Source organism: Rhea pennata, chromosome 1 (genome assembly GCF_028389875.1).
Source record: "Rhea pennata isolate bPtePen1 chromosome 1, bPtePen1.pri, whole genome shotgun sequence".
NCBI classification, from domain to species: Eukaryota; Metazoa; Chordata; class Aves; order Rheiformes; family Rheidae; genus Rhea; species Rhea pennata.
The window spans coordinates 143,201,526-143,219,186 of record NC_084663.1 but is presented as its reverse complement, the minus strand read 5'-3'; the positions used below and the strand labels follow the sequence as shown (position 1 = coordinate 143,219,186).

At 39.3% G+C, this 17,661-nt stretch overlaps 1 protein-coding gene across 1 annotated transcript in view; it reads right to left on the bottom strand.

The window, feature by feature from the left end:
• The window catches only part of P2RY8 (P2Y receptor family member 8), a 34,587-nt gene extending 17,166 nt beyond the window's left edge, over positions 1-17,421 (bottom strand). Inside the window, exon 1 of the mRNA XM_062574796.1 lies at positions 17,381-17,421. The gene's annotated coding sequence lies outside the window, so the exon portion shown is untranslated. The remainder of the gene's footprint in view (positions 1-17,380) is intronic.
• Between the last annotated feature and the right edge of the window lie 240 nt (positions 17,422-17,661).

Below are 17,661 nucleotides of genomic sequence, written 5' to 3'. Positions count from 1 at the left end.
TAGAGAGCTGCTGCTCTGCCTGAAATCATTATACCAAGTGTTGGTTGATATTAATCATGTGTATTTGGAGCCATTTCCTGGTGTGGAGGTCGACTGGCCAGGAATAGCTGGTGCCCACGCTACTGGTCCCCTGCACAGCAGGCAACGGTTGCATCTGCGCTGCTAAGGAACGGTTCCCAGCCTCAGGCCACCTTAGACGTGCCTGGGAACTGGAGGGAAATTAATTAGCCCAAACCAAAACTGCCCCAAGAATGCTCTAATCATTTAACGGTGCACAGAATCATGTTCTGGTGACCAAAAACTTCCTCTTGTAGCTGATTATTTTATTAGCATAGGTAGAACCCAAGCATGTAGGTTTGTTCACCCCAAAGGCATGCAGAACACATGGAAATATCTGATGAGAAATGATACTTTGAAGAAAACTGTAACTGTGAAACTTGAACCTTTTCGAGGGCTTCCCTAATGAAAAGTTTTGGTTCCTTTTTTCATTCTGCTGTAGTGCAGTAGGTCATGAAGGAGAGAGAACTGGCTCTGGGATCTTCTCTGCTGCCAGGCACCTTGGTAGTGGCTGAGATGCAGTCGCAACCCTCACAGCAGCCATCTCATCTCCCAAAGCCCTGAGCGTGCCTCATCTTCGTGGCAGCAGAGGCAGGACGGGGTCTTTGAAAACACTGCCACCCTCCTATGTGCTGTGAGAGTGTTCAGGAAGATCAGCACAAACTATATTCTTGCTTCCATTTCTGAGAATGATGGCAGTAGTTTAATTTTTGCTACTCCTTAGTTCCTCATTCTGATCTGGTACCTATGGCTGATACTACCTCGCAGGAGATTCAGGGGGCCAGGGCCATTTTGGGGCTGTCCTTCGGGGCAGCCAAGCCTGCAGCCATCCCCGGCCTCCGTGGTCAACCCCGCCAGGGCGCAGTCTCTGCATGCTCATGTTTCTGCTTGTGGTGCCAAGCAAGAGTCTCCCTGTGGCATCAGCCCCGCGGCAGGAGAGCCCCGTTGGGCTGAAGGGGGTCCGCTGCCATAGTGCTAGCAATAGGGAGTCCTTGAGGATGCATAGCCTGCAGAGTTTTTAATGTGGCTTGGTGAACAAGTCCAAATTCTTTTTCACTTTGACAGTCTCAGTGAGAATCTCTTATAAAAGCAGAAGGGTAATATAAATTTCAGGAGAACAGCTTTAGTATCCTTTTCTTTTTCTGTATGTTTCTCTGTCTCTTGCTCTGCCTATCCCTCAGTCTCATACACAAAAATATACAAGGAGGGCGAAAGGAAGAAAAAGAAATCAGAATTTTAAACTTTAAAATAAACATTTTTCTTGGAGATGAGAGTTAATGCATTAAATATTCATAAAAGAGCCTGGAAAGGGAAAATAATTTTTTACAGCCTTTTCTAGCACCATCCATCCGGCCATGTAGGTGAGCAAAGCCATAGTACTCTAACATCTCAGATACCAAAGATGAGAGTGTACTGATAACAGGCTTTTCATCACATGGTGTGGGGAAAGTTTTGTACAAGTTAAGATTGCTGTTTAGTGCAGGTTCCTCTTTCAATTCTCTAAAACTCTTTAAAGAAATAAAAATAAAAAAAAAAAAAAAATCAAAAGCGGTTTCCTCAGCTCAAAGCTCCAACCACTCCCACACGACCTCTACAAATGCTACCTCTAAGACATCTTATAAGGTACACATGCATGTTACTTGCTTTTGCAGCACACAGCTTTCCTAGAGCATTCTGTTACATTGTAACAGATGACCCTACACAAAAATCCCCCATGGTTTGTTATTTAGTTTTGTTTACCTGCTCATTTAAGGTACAGAAATCTATCTTTTTTGCCATGACTAAATGAAAGATAAGGCACCTAGGAATTCACCAGCTAAAATCTATCCCTTTTATTTTTAAAATTATACAATCACAACAGGAAATATTTTGAAATGGTCACACTAATCACAAGACAGACTACTTTTTAGGCTGAACATGTGTTTATATTGGTCTATTTTTAGGTCACATCACATGCCAACTCCTTGCCATTCCTGTTTGTATTTTAATCGTAAATGAACTAATAACTTCTGCAGTCATGGGATCATACTTAATTTTTATTTCATTCTTATTTACTAAAGTTCATAATTTTACAAAAGCAAAGGGTAGAAACTAGTTAGTTAACATATATGCAGAGGTGGAGGTTTTGTTTGTTTGTCTTGTAGTTATCGCTTTTTGCTTTTTTCTTTAGGCACCTGTGTCAGTCTTACTCATTCAACAGTATTTGGTTTTGGCCAAAGCCCTCAACAATTGGGCATCTGAGGAAACAGTCCTTAGCAGTAGCACTCCTGACCGGTTTACATGTACCTTTCCATAAAAGACGAAAGCTGGCTTCTGTTGCCAAAACTGCTAAAGAAAGAGTAGCAATGAGGCTTTGACCAGGCGAATGGTAAGTCAGTGACCTTGCTGTAGTGGCACAATAACTGAAGCACTATGAGTAGGGTAACAAGTAAAGTAATGATCCACCTTATGAAGCACATCTGTCTGAAAAGATTGTTCTGACATGCCAAAAGCACTTCGAAAGTTCAATGCTAGAATGCAGTGGACTGAAGACGAGCTTCCTTATTGTCACTCACGTAGAAGGCCAACTCAGCAAGAAGCTGAAAATGTTATGCACTTCTTCAAACCTTTTTGTGAAAATGTCTCCTAGGAATTACATAGAGATAGTGGATTGAGAACTAGGAGTCTCCTGTGTGTTGACAAGACTGAAGATGGGTCCCTGAGGATGATAATCAGATTGTCTTGAGTTCCAGTGCAGTGCTAGCTCTCTCACTTACGTGCTCGATGACTTTGAACAAGTCACTTTCCCAACTTCATTTGCCTTTCATAATATTGATATATTTGCATTGCTTAGTTACCTCACTGACAGTGGACTAAGAAATATTAGTGTCTTGCTTTGTAAAGGCTGTAAGTATTGTAAGGATAACAGCTGGCTTTTGAAATTGCCTGGGAGAACAGCCTCTGCTTTTATTTAACTAAAAAAAGCAATCTGTATAAAACATGCTTGCTTATCCTAAGATGAAAACTATTGTAGTAAAGCACTACCTATTTACTTAGAAGATTTTCCATTTTTTTCTACATTCTCAACAGCTGAATATCCTCATGAAGTAGGATACATTCTATATCCAGCTTTACAGAAAGTATTCATCTAAATATAACATTAATTTACTATAATCAATAGACTTGTTCTCATGTCTTGTACCTCTGTTTTTCTGGACAAAGAGTCAAGCCTCTTATGCAAAACTTCTGCAAACCTCTCAGTTGCATTTTTAAACAATGAAGTAAGCTCAGTGAAATATTTTAGAAATTATTGCAGCAAGGTTTCCAAATGACTACTTAGTTTTCATGCTATATTTTGAATGCCCAGCTCAAGACATGTTCAAGGGATCACATTTGTCAAAACAAGGTGTTCAGATTTTTTTTAATTGAGCACTTGCATGTGCAAGTGCAAATTGTGATTCTCAGATAAAATTGTGATACCTAGATAATGAGACATCCCAAATTACTTGTCAAAACAGAAGATTCTTGCTTTTCAATATGTGTTTTTCTGCTTTCTGAATTATAATAATATGATAGTACACTAAGGGGAAAAAATCTTGACAGACTGCAAGGTACAATAAAATTTTGTTGTTTGCAGAGTACCAAGTATCTTGTATTAGAGATGACAGTGTATAACTTTGAACACTGGATAGGGATTTCTGATGTCTTATTCTCATCACAAAACAAGTTCAAGAAAACCATGCTACCCTAGACTTTAGCTGAAAACAGGTTAAAAGACATTCTTAAGAAACTGGGTATAAAAAGAGATTGTGGTTAGTTTTGCTCAATCACAAAGAAAGACAGAGACACAGGAAAGCAACAAGTATTGCAAGAAAGGCATTTAATATGGAATGCAAATCTACAGAGAGGGCCTAAACCATCCACACCTCTTGCACTTTATATATTAGAAACACAAAAAGACAAGAGGTTCCTGGCTGCCTAGGAGGCTCCACAGCCCCAGTTGAGGTGTCCTTTGTGATATCTACTTAAAATTAAGTATCTTAGAATGAGATCCAGAAAAACAAGGGCACCAAGTAGCAAGCAAGCTAGACAACAGGAAATGCCTTCGTCCCTGAGAAAGCTGCAGCGTTCGACACTTTTCTGAGGGTTTCAAGGAAACATCTAGCTACAGTCATGTATTATGATTGAATATCTCCTAGAGACAGTTGCTTGCATCTGGCTTATCTCATAAAAAAGGCTCCAAAGCAGCAACAGCAGCACTGTCTGTGTTTTTCGGATATCACTCAACCGGGATGTGGGAGGTATGAATTTGTTTCTCTCTTCAGAGTGAGAGATTTGAATTCACGCCTCCCACTAAGCAATAAGTTTTTCTATTAGTCACTTAATATAAAATACATAAATTTTACTGAAGGGGGAATTGAGGCTTAAATGTCATCTCCTTTTAGGCAATGAACAAAACACTGCAGTTCTTTCTCAGCCATGCACTTTTTGTCCTTTTTGCACCATGCAAATAGGAACAAATTCAACTGCGGGAAAGGTAAGTTGTAGAAAAATACCTCTAGCATGATAGTTAATACATTTATGAGGTAATGGCTGGTTCTAATCAGCTTAGAAAGAAAATGTGCTTAGAGTGCGTCAGTGATTCTATGATCACCCATGTGCAGAGAGAGTTCTCTAAGTCCCCATCAGCATTGCCATCTTTGTCCTGACTATATTCCTTGCAGGGTCTATTCTAATAAGTCTCCAATAAGTGCTTTGACTTTTTTATGGCATATTTAGTCCTCAAAATGATACAGTTTTAACATTTAGCGACAAAACTCCTAATGCTTTTTTTTTTCAGTATTAGCAGTACGGCAAGATGTTGGGAATTAAACATGTGAGGGAATATTTTCTGCCTTAGTGATGCTGGGGTGAATACCAACAAGTAGGTCAGGCAGAGGAACTTGTAAAGACCTGTCTCTTGGGCACTTAATGTGATAGTGTGACATAAATACACATTTTCCTTGTTCTGCCTTCTGAGATTTTGCCTCTTTTGAAGAAGAATGTTCTTGGCTTGTGCAGTTAAATCATCTCTTGGTGAGCACTTCATTACAAACCAATCCCACACAAGATGGTTTGCCTACACCATTTATTAGAAGCTTGAGTAGCAGTCAATTAAATGTGCTTGCTTTTCCTAGTTTTGGTGTAGTCTTTTCCCAGTGTCTTTTCTCTCCAGGTCAAAAATCACAGACAAGTATTCCATATTGTCATGCCACTCAAGCAGCTAGCCAGTCCTCCCAAATTACGGTACATCCACAGATATTTTAACTTATCCCTTGCCAAACACCCTGCCCTAGCACAACTGGCATGCTAGGAAAGATATTCACCAGAATAAAGTTTCCTGGATTCTCCAATTCTTTCTTTCTGTAGTGCATTCCCAGAGAGAGCAGTTTGGAAATGGAAGATGGTGGATCTGGCAGTGGGGTACAGTGCCTTCACTCTGGGTTACCAGGTACAGTGCTCCCGTTTCTTTCCCTCCTGAGAGGCACGAGTGAAGTATAGCTGTTCCCTGTTGCATGGGCAAGCCAGTTTTCCTGGATCATTTGGAGCAGGCTGATGAACTCACAGGAGTACAAGTAAGCATGGTTTTAGACCTAGCTGATCTGTCTCTCTTGCTGAGGTCCTTTACATACCCTTTCCTGCTTCCCAGGTTGCGGTGGGAGAAGGACAATATATGGATCCTATATAATGCTTACTACAGTTAAAAGAGGCACTTAGAGAGATTCCTAAGAAGCTGTTTTCCTTCTTTTAAGGCTAGAGCAAAGGATTTCAGTAAAAATAAAAACTGGGCATGCTGAGTTACAGTGCAGGGTAGGTTGGCCTGTAAGACCAACCTAATGCTTTTTAGCAGAACTAGGTTCACAGTACAGAGACTGAGTAGTTTGCACGCACCTCCTTGCCCCAGCACGAGACCTCAGCTCTCTCTTGTGACATCCTCTCATTGCCAGTATGACTAATTCATATCAGTGGGTATGTGGGTGCATTACTATAAAGGACAGAATTACAGGAAAGTAGCAGATGATCAGGTCATTTTTAGTGTTGTGTGATGATAGATAGCAAGCAATTCCAATGCTTCCAATGCAGTAAGTGATGCAGACTAGTCAAAATAACACACTCTCAGAAGGATGAATGAGAAGAACATAAGGTTCTCTGTGGTAAAAGTCTAACAAAACTCTGCTCCTACTCAACTGTTGTGATCTCCTCGGCCCCTTCTTGCTTTTCTGATGAGACACTAGCTGAAAAGTTGCACAGTTTTCATACTCTCAGTTAGTTGGGCTGATGTATAGATTAACTTATTTGTAGACTTCATACGAAGGACAAGAGCAAAGGTACCTAAGAAACTGTATGTTAAAGAGTTAAAAGGAAGGGAGGAGAAATAAGGAAGTAGTGGTTAAAAAATATCTGCTTTTTAGCATTCAAGAAAGTTAAAAGGGACTTGATATTTTAAATAGAGTGTACAAACAACACAGACAAACCTAAAAGTAGGTGCTTTTTTTCTGGGGTGTGGGGTAAGATGTTAATAACTCACAGAAACCATAATGGGAACTTTGGAAATGGAAGCTCTGTAGGTAGCCAAAGAAGCACAGGTTTCTCAGCAACCCAGACTGAAACATGAACTGAAGGGACCATTTCTGATCTTTAGAAGGTAGCTTGGTTTCCACAGCCTTTCAGCAATAGGTGGCATCAATATTTCTAGTCTGTTATTTAATTTGAGATTGATTAGCTGAAAAGTATATAAGACACAGTAAATACTACAAACTACCTTATCTCAGGATCAGCCACTAAGAACATCTGGGCTGAGCTGTCAGTGTCTGAAAGACAAATGTAAACTGCTTTGCAAAGAATATTTGAAAATTATATAATTCTGATCTAATGATGCTATGCCACCTTTTTGAAAATTATGCCATATATGGCTGTGTCTCCACTGGGGAAATGTTCTTGTAATTTCTCATCACTGACAGCAGTGATTCAGCAGCAGTACAATCTTTGTAGCTCTAGCATTAAAAATACCCCCTTTTTTTACACATGAATATGTGTCTTGCAGATGAATGTTCAAAAAAGGGCAGTCATTTGCAACTGTCTGTACTTTCATGACTGCCAAAATCTGCAGCACTGTTTTGCACCAGTGTGAGTAGTAGTGGAAAAAGACTGAGGTTAGGAAGTGCTTGGGAGGAATTTATCTCACAACTGAAATTAATAGGAATAAAATAAAGGATCTGATATTGCATATATTTAGTCTTAGATCTTCAGAAGTATTTCATATTTGAACTGCCACAGACTATGCTTCTGTATAATCCCCATTGTAACCCTCACGTATGAAGCAATATGTCAGTGCCTAAAAGACTGTAGGCAACTAGAAGTAATTTTTATTTACCAGCATCACTGCTAGTTGTCCATCTTCATTGCCTTTGATGGATACACATCAAGAGAATTAAGCTTAGACTCAGATCTCAAAAATGACAAAAACACCCACAAGGTAGTCTATGCAGTGCATTTCTCCTCCAGAAAAGGAAAGCATTTAGGCTTCAGCAGTAACACAGAAAACACAGACTGAATGTATTTCAGAGAAGATTTGATGATTGTCTTCTTCCAGGAAAAGGTAAAAGACATAATGGCATGGGGCTGCAGAACTAAAAAGAGACGACCAGACTCTGTGTGGACCACAGTGGCAGGAAAGGATAATGTGCACTGAGCTGCTGGGATATGCCAGTCGATACTGTTCACAGTGACAGTGTAGACTGCTTGGAACTTAAAGATTCTGTTGTTTTGGTACATCTTCCTACCTGAGCAATGAGGTTTGTGGGTGGGCAGGTAGTCTCACCTGTAGGGGAAGGATATGATGTAGGAGAAACCGCAAGGGAAGACTCCCTTCTTCAGAGCTATATGTGGGAGTCCTAGGTGATTGTCAGCCAGAGCAGAGATCAAACAGCTTGACTTCTTCACTTTATCATTAATTTAGAAGCAAGAAAATAAGCAGCAAACAAAAAACTACTGAGCCTAGTTGCTGGTTTAACCTTGTTTGGAAAAGATCTTTGGTCAATGTTCTCAGGTCTGTTTCCCCCCTCTCCCTCAATAAATGTCAATCTGTTGGCTAATTCTAGCCAATTTTGATAAAGATTATAGGTGCTGAGATTAACTAAGTGTATTTCATAAAAATATTTGTCCAATTAGATAAAAGCCCAGATTGAGACATTTACAATTTCACCTAATATATTTTAATTCCTTTGGCTGATTTCTGCAACCGCATATGGCTTCCTATGTCTCATGGCCATAATAATGCTGGAGGAGAAGGTTATAGACATATGTAATGACAATAATGACAATCTTCACTACTAGTTCACTATAATACTAATCCACCATTTAACACAGAATTGTAGGAAGAAAACAGCCTAGCATTTTCCACTGCTCACATAAGCACTGAAGAGTTTGTTGGAGTTGTCTTCCCTTTCGTGACAGTGTCACTGCGAGTCACATGCTGTCTGCTCAAAATGCCTCTCACCCATTCCTTTTACAGCCTCAGATCGAAGCAATAAAAGCATAGGTCAGAATAAATGGGAGAGTATTTCATGTGGTTATTAAACTAAGTCTGTAAATCCTACACCAAATTCTGTGTGACTCAATATATGACAGACCCAATTTATAAACGTGCTAGGACCCAGTGAATACATTTAGCTGCCATTAAAGGAAACGGGAGGTGACAAAATTTAGCATTCAGTAATCTTGGGCCCACAGCTGGACACAGAAATATCTTTGATACAGAACTGTGACTAACACTTGGCACACTTCGAATTTCCATTCAGTTCTTTGTTAGTAAACATTCTACTTATTCATTTCTTCTTTCAGATTTACTAGAAAAGTTTAAGCTGATGATACATGGAAGGTAAGTACTTTATTCTGTATTGAGGCAGGTGAAGCTAGAGGAGTATTTGCAGCTCCTGTAATATTAAAGTGTTAGTCTGAACTGTAAAATTTTTGGCAATGGCAAGAAGATGTGATATTACCTTTTTTATTCCAAACATGAGGAAGTTGAATTCCCAGGTACCCCCAGGCTATTCAAGAGGACAAAGATGTTTCTGAACACCTGTTTTTCTTCCTCCACTCATGACCATATTAGCTGCAGGCACAAGTTAGAGCAGCCAGAAGCCTAGTCACAACCAAAGGAACCAATATTCCTGTAACACAGTCTGTGTCTCTGTGCTCTCCCTGCTAACTGGCACTGGAATAACCTTTCCACATACTGATGTCTCCCCTATAACAAAGAACTCTCCAAGCACTTCTGTAAGAGACTTTTAATCCTTTTTGTAGTACTGCAGCACCAAAAGTTGGGAGATGCTGATTGCTCATTACAATTATTTTCAAGCTGAGAGCAGACCAAGCATCTATGTTATTGACCACCAGATCTGTTATAATCTCCTCACATGAGGATACATGTAATTACACAAGAGAGCCCACAGATATCAGTAGGAATAGATATCTGAGCAGAGCAAACAAATCAGCCTACTATAACATGCAGCACTGCACCACGTCCTGTTAGTTTCTCTGAGAAATGGTGTTGATAAAAAATATTTGATTTAAAGAGATGAAAAAAAAGCTTTTAAAGATAGGTATTTGTTAAGATCTCAAACATTTAATGTACGCTGAACCTGAAATATCTCAGTGATGAATTTGTGAGGCTATTTTACCAAAAAGACCAGTATCTGAGGTTATGTATCTACATGGCAAAAAATTGCTGAGATTACTAAAGCCAGATACCCTGAAGGAAACTTCACTCTCTGCCCTCTTAGAGGTATTAATGATATCTTTAGACCCTAAAGGAGAAATATGTGACTGAGAAGGCAGCTCTTCCTGAGAAAGAGGGGGGTTCCAGACATTCTGTTTGGTAAGTGCACACAAATTTAGGTCATGATTTACAGTCAGAAAGAGATTTTCTATGTAGTATGTAAACTACAGTTCAGCTTAAAAGAGCTTGATCTTTCTCCTGTTTAATTCAACTACTTAACCAAAGTTAAACCCACTTGTATCAACTGCAATCATGGATAAGCTGCAGTTTTTTGTTGTATTTCTCTTGACTAAAATAGCACTGACCATTGGCCTGATTATTTAAATACTGCATAACTGAGGTCATCAGCTTTGCAATGACCTGGGATTAAGGAGAGGGGAAGATGTCCCTTATGAAAATGTCTTCTATTTTCCTTCTTTGTCAAAATACTCATGATGCTCATATCCCAGAGAGGTTAGTGCTTTAACTAGACAAACAGACAAAAAATACTGCTGAAGACCTTGGGAGGCAGAATTCAATCAGTAGGTTCCACTGATTCTTTTGGAATTTAATGGTGCTGTTACTGGAAAGCTGGAAGTCAACAAGCTGAAGACAGCTAATCAGCCCAGCTGCCAAGAAACTTTACAAGTCAGCTGGCTGGAAAACAGACAAGTTTAAGCCATTTCCATTAGGTCTGTATTGGAACCAAGGCCCTTCCAATAATTTCTAATGGGAAAATACCCCATCAGAAAGCTTTAGACTTTTTTCTCCTCATTGTTCAGTGAATGATACTATGCCTTTTGTACAGTGCACTAGGTCCTATTCAGGACCCTTGTCCTGAATACCAAATAAATAATCTGGGGGTCGAAGGGCATTTTTGTGGCATGTAACACTGTAGTATTAGAGTGCTTCAAAAACACCAGCAAATTTGTCTTTGCTACCTCCCTCTAATATGAAAATCATTTACCCCATATTACAAACAAGAAAGTAAGGTGTAGAGAACCTGAGCTGCCTAGGACCTGCTATCTCAGAGCATACGGCATTATATAAAATGATTTTGTTTCAAAGTCACGTTTGTATAGACCACATTTGGATCTGTGAGTACCCAATACTGACTTGCAGAAGCAAGTCAGACCCAGGTGTCTCTGAATAGGCACTTGAAAATGAGGAACTTGAAACTGGTGGCTTTCTGAAAGCTTAACCCTTTGAAACCAGATATGAGAAAACAATTTCAGGTCCTACAGGATGAGCATCATGTGGGTGGAATGAGTAGGGCACCAATGAAGACTCTGATATCTCAGAATGGGATATGAAAGAGTTAGAAAAATAATAAGAAACAGTCTGAACTCAGCATTCTTCATATGCAGCAGGTATAGCTCATCCAACGGAGAGTATAGATGAATCTTGGAAAAATGGAAACTCAGAAAAAAAATCTTAGCAAGTCTCACAGAGTATCTTCTCTCTTGCAGGAAAACTACCAGGGCATAAGAGTCTTAATCCTGTTTGTGATGGCTCCTTTTATGAAGATTCTCTGTTGTCTTGTTGTCTTTTCTTTCACAGGTCTGAATATGATTTGCTCTAATCTGATAGTATGACAGATAGTAGAAAAACATTTCCTTTCCCTATCTAAATGATAGTCCAGTGGTTAAGGTCAGGAAACAGATGCCTCAAGCTTCACCCCTACTCTGACCATGGCATTTATATCTGAACAGGAGATTGTTTTACTGGTACCTCCCATATTTTACATCAAAATGAGTAATAAGATAGGTAGGTAGGTAGGTAGGTATGTAGGTAGATATAACAACTCAGGAGAAGACAAAGTACTACGCAGGATGGCAAGAGATTCTCTAGCCTAGACACACTGGCAGTCATCTGTAAGGAGGAGGACGTGGTCTGGTCTCTGCTCTTTAGATTGGGCCTTTGTGGTTATCCAATGACTACTTCATATGAAATAGTGCCTTTGAAGATGAAATCAGAGATCAAGTCAGTGCACTCTAGCTGAACGACCTAGCCACTACATTTTAAATATTTACTCCTCTTTTGTCCAATGACTATTGCTTCGCCTTCCAAAAAGGTGCAATTGCAACCAAGAAGGTGCAAATCAGCCTTGAGAGCGGTGGTAAGTATACTTTCAAGGAACAAAGTAGATAAAGCTTTGAAGAGAGCTTTGAACATGCATGCTCTTTCTTCTAGGAGAGTGCTCTAAAAGAGGAGTGACACTATTTCCTCCTTCTTGACTTGCTTGAAAAGAGAATATCTATTTTTTTTAAGGAAATCCTGTCTTAATGATGTGCTTTGAGCATGCTTCTTATTAGCATTAGGGCAGCTCATTTAGTCCTGTCAAAATCCAATTGCTCTATAAATTACTTGTCATTAAATACTGTTATATTATGTCACAAGAAGCAACTGTTATGAGATTACAGTCAATGGCAGTATGAGAATTTTCCCCACTTGGGGATGAAGCTCTGAAGTTCCAAACTAGCTCCACTTCAGGCATCAAAAATTCCCTTTTGGAGATGCTCTTTTCTCAGCATTTCTCAGGACTTTCAGGTAGAATCACAGACTGAATCTAATTCCCTGGGACATTACTCAATTATGAAACCCACAAGGCCATTTTGTCTTTTCCTGCAGTCCTGTCAACATGTGTCCTCCAGCAGAAAGTGGATCAGAGCATCCACAGGCAACAGCCTCCTGCTGAATGGGCTGTTGATTGATTTTATACACTTAGGTATTCCTTTTCCCTGGATAAAATGTAAGGTTTCCTTCTGTAATATCTACACTTAGGTGATTAAGGGCTATACCATAGGCAATATGCATGAGGGAACTTAAGTCTATGTCAATATTAGTAAATTAAACACTATAAGAAAATGGGCTCAGGCCTCAAAATTTATTCTCTTGTGCAGCTACAGGTCTGGCAGAGTTTTGATTCACACCAGCTAGTACTCTCTCAAACAACTCTGAGCTCCAAAAAATCATTTTGTGCAAGTTAGGAGTTACCACAGAGCAAGACCATTCCCAAAAGGCAGCTTGGATGCTGCTATTCTGTTTTACAGGCTGAGAACAGTAATTATTACAGATAGCTCAAAAGGCCCATAAATAAATGGTCCCAGCAAGTGGGTGTAGTGCACACTGCTGGTGTTAGACAACACCATATTTTCTATCTAGACCACTAGAGGGTGCAGACAAACCTACTCTGCCTTAAAGATTAGTTATTTTTAAGATTACTGAGATTTGGATGTTTCAGGTTTTACTCCAGGGTCTTTAGGGAAATGAGCTGAAAGGATCACATGTCTTGCTGTGTTGCCCTACAACTCACCTTCAGCTGCAGTGTGTAGCCCAAAGTCTATTTTTGTCCCCCAACAGACTGGTGTCCGGACATCTCCCTCTGTCTTCACCTACCTCGGTTTCCTACTACCAGTTTTTAATCCTCTCTCTCTCTCTCTCTTTTGTCTTTCCCTCAGCATTTCTGTTCTTGCTTGTCCACAGTTTCACTATTCCTGTCCTATCTCTCATCATGCTTCTGCATTCCAGAAGGAATCACTGTAGCCCAGAAATGGGACATACTCAGTTTACCCAGGATACTGAGACAACAGAATTTCTATTTGATGGGATACATAGAGCTTCAAAAACTGGTCATATCTTTGAAAACTTGGGTGTGTGGTGGTGGGGGAAGTCTTAAGAAGATGATTCCTTTCTTTGTATTTACTCACCTATTCAAAGCAAAGACTTGTGTTCCTGAATATTCCCTAATTGCCTCAGCAATTGCTTCATACAGCTAATCTCTGTATGTAACATCCTGTTAAAGAAAATGTAACACTTTTCATCTTGAATGTTGGTCAGACTTACAAACAGCTCCCTAAGGAATTTGTCTTTGTGGTCACTGTTTCCGTGCTGCAAAAGATTATATTTCCTCCATGACTAAGAATTGCAGAAAGGACCAAGAAAATTCTTTTAAGAACCAGTTGTTACTAAAAAATATTTTTAAAAAGAACACATCTAAAGATATTGCTGAATAGTGACCAGCACTGGTAACCTTGACTTTCATTGTTGTAAATTACAGTTCACTAGCTGTAACACATACCTGCACTGGATTACTAAGGATGCATAATATCCACATCTGAGGATGGAGAGAAGATAAAAGGGCATGTACTTTTGGGTGACTTGACATTTTCCCTTTTTATTTTTGCAGATATGAATCAGGTGCAGTGAGCCTGGTAGTAAGTTACCCTAGTTGCTTCACTATGAGTGTATTGAGTGCATATTTTATTCTTGTTATTTCAAGGCTTAATCAGTACTTGTGGGAGAGAGGATGTGCAGGTAAAATTACTTCGAATTCATCAGCAGCTGAATTTGAAAGCGGTAGTATAAAAATCTAACAAAATGTGCAGCTCTTGAAGAACAAGCTTATAGGTGCCTTGCACTTATTAATCAGTGTGGAGAACTCTTGGTCCTTCATTAGTTTGTCCATAAAAAGACAGAATCTCTTTGTCACAATATGAATAATGGCTAAAATCCAACATTTAAAAGATCTGAACCATGCATAAAATGTATACAAAATCTCTCTCTCTCTCTCTTTCCTTCTCCCTCTGAGTTGTTGGGTGGACATAGCTTTCGTTAATACTGAACACCACAGGAAAATAAGACTACCAAAGAAAAACTTCAGTAAGGACTGAAGGCTTCCTATCAAATATGTGTTATAAGAAACCTGACATAAACAGATTCAAGAATGAAGAAAATTAAACCTGTGGGATAATTCTTACCGATTAGCACCTACATTTAGACAAAAATGGATTATACTACCTATTTTAAACCCATTTCAAAAATAATAATCCTAACTAAAGAATCACTCTGAGGTTTCCTGTGTATAAACAGTAAGCCCAGAAGGAACACCAGCTTGATCTTCTAATTACAGTCAGAATATCAAAAGCTGGCAGTAAGAGAAAACAATCCCAAACAACACTTCCAAAGACTTTTACTTGGAAAATGAGACTATTCTATCCAGAAATCACTGAAGCACAAATCAAAGATCAAACATTCTCATTTCTATAAAGCCATTTTTTGAGAGGAGAGCTCTATTTTAGAGCTTTTTTTGTGCACTGTGAAAAACATACAAACGGAGCCAGGAAATACGTCTGATATGAAAAATGCCCTTCTATCCATTGGGAGGCTTTGCAGATATTAGTTGTTGACAGTGATGCCCCCTGGATTTTATTTCAAAACAATTTTTTTACCTGGAAACTATGCAAATACAAAGAAGAATTTTTAGGAGGCAATACACGTGCAAAACATCACTAGATTAATATATTGAGAAAAAAATTCTGACATGCAAGTAGGAGGACAGACCCCAGTACAGTTTCTTAAGGCTGGGTTGTAGGAGGCTAGGTTTCTCCCCCCTCTAGTCACTCAACCAGAACACACCAGTTTCAGGAGGAGACCACACTTACCGTATAAGGAATGACTTATCTAGATTTTGTTTCTTTTCCATGCTATTATGCCACAACACAGAAGACAGGCCTTTCTTCTACAGAAAACTGAGGTGTACACCCTTTTCTCATGCCAGACAAAGATACTGATTCTGAAGGAGAGTACTGAGAGCAAATGTTTTAAATCACCTCAGTTGGCTTCCTATTTGCTGCACTTACAGACAGCAAAGTTGTCTGCCCAGGTAGCTGCACCTGAACAAACCCAAACCCTATCCCAAAAGACAGAAGGCAAATAAACATTTTCAAAAAACATGACTGAAGGAATGCTATAAAATGAAGGCAGAAGCAGGGGATGAAGTGCTGGCTGGTGGTGTGGAAGGCCTCGGCTCAGTTCGCTCTCCCCCACAAAGCTACTGTGTACTTTCATTTAAGTTATGCCTAGGCAATAACTGGGAAATGCAACTGCTGGAAGGGTGGGCGTACCTCAGCCAGCTTTCATGTAGCAAGCTGTAGTATTAATAGAAGTGTGTTTCAGCATAAACTACAAATATTTAGCAACTAGGGCTATACAGAGCCGTAAGGAACACCAAATCGATTAGCATCAGTACCCATACTGATAAGACTGAGATGCAAATGCATATTATAACCTCATCTCTAGCTGAATGATGGCATGCTCTTGACATTGTCTAAACTAATTTATAGCTCTTTTTAATGGTAGACCTGTGATTCTTGATTGGATCCTCTGCACTGGGGAGTTGTGAAAAACAAGGCGCAACTCTGGTGTCCGCTGGGATTCACCTTCTTATAAAACTGGGAGATGAATGGGACACCACTAGACTCAGGAGCTTGGAAGTGTTCCCACACCCATAATTTAAATATGCTATGCATATCTGAGTTCTCCATCTGTATATGACAGTGACAAAACTTCTTTGGCTAACAGGGTGTTTTAAGGGAGAAATACATTAGAGATGTCCAAGTACTACCACAGCAGGGATCTCACAAGTATGGAGAAAGTGTTTAGGAATGACTTCCAAAAATCGATGAGACTTATGCTTCCGAATCAAACAAATACTATTGAAAACCCTACCTAAGTTTCTCCACACACTATGCATAAAATCCAGAAAGTGTTTACACTCAGCACTAAGCACAGTCAAGCAGCCAATGTCCAAACTGATTATAAGAAAAGAAACAATTAAAACAAGCAAATGCCAAAAGAATGAATCTCTGACATGTGATTTCACCCGGGGATCTTCACAGCATGTATGATTTCACTTTCTGTTGGGCAACCTGATGACAGTACATTATTACAGTAACTGCTCTACAGATGGCTATTTTATGTTTTTTTTTGAACTATATATATAAAAAAAATCACAGAAATAGTCTCTCTCCCTGTCTATTAAGAGACAACAAATGCAGCATGCAAGAGTGCACAGTGTTACGAGACTTCCTTCTGGTGCTAGTCTGTCTGAGTTCTGTTTTTATGCATCAAAAGCCCCTGATCAAATTATATCTTTTATGAGATGGTTCCACAGACACTTGTGTATGTATGTTTGTTTGCTGTGAACCTCAGGAGCAGTCTCAGGATGACTATAATACATGACTCTGCAATAGATAGCCATCAGATCCAGATTTACGAACAAAACCAGTACAAAATTATTTGTTTTTCTTTTCCCTCCAATGTATAGATGCTTATTCTTCCTCCTTTTTAAAATACCGGTTGAAGTCACACTACAATTCTTACTATTATCCTTACTAAAAGCAAACTGTACACCTGAAAACCCTTTATTTTGATAGTGGTTTGTGCAGACTGAACTTCTTAAAGCTAGCAGTAAGAGTTCTTCCCTTCTTTTTATCTGCTGTAATAATTTTGACTTCTTACTAGTAATAATATGAATTTTTCATTATTATTGCTCTATTATTAACTCATGAAGTTCTTACTTTATTTCTAAAGTTCAAAGTCATCAGGGACCAAGACACACATGTCATCTTGCATTGTAAGGAACTGTGTTCTCCTTTCAGACGTAAATAATAGGAGGGAGAAAGAATGAGTCCTTCTGAGTCTGCGTCCACTGAAAAATAATTTTCAGAAAACAATCAAGAAGTCAAAAGCTGTATTCCTTACCTGGTCTGGGATGTACAGTGCACCTTGAAAACCTCGTAAGTGACAGAGAAGAATTAGAAATAGTTGAAAGTTTGTACTCATCCAACCACAGGGCTCAGGAAATGACCGTGTATTTTGCAACGATTAACTCCTTCCTCACTTCTAATGTCTTCACTTTTTCAAGTACAGTAAATAATCCATCCTACCCTTCCCCTGCAGTCTGATAACTAATGCCATGCCCTATACATGATTTGTGTTTCACACAGAATATGCAAGTAGGCAGAGGAGATGATTCTCATCAC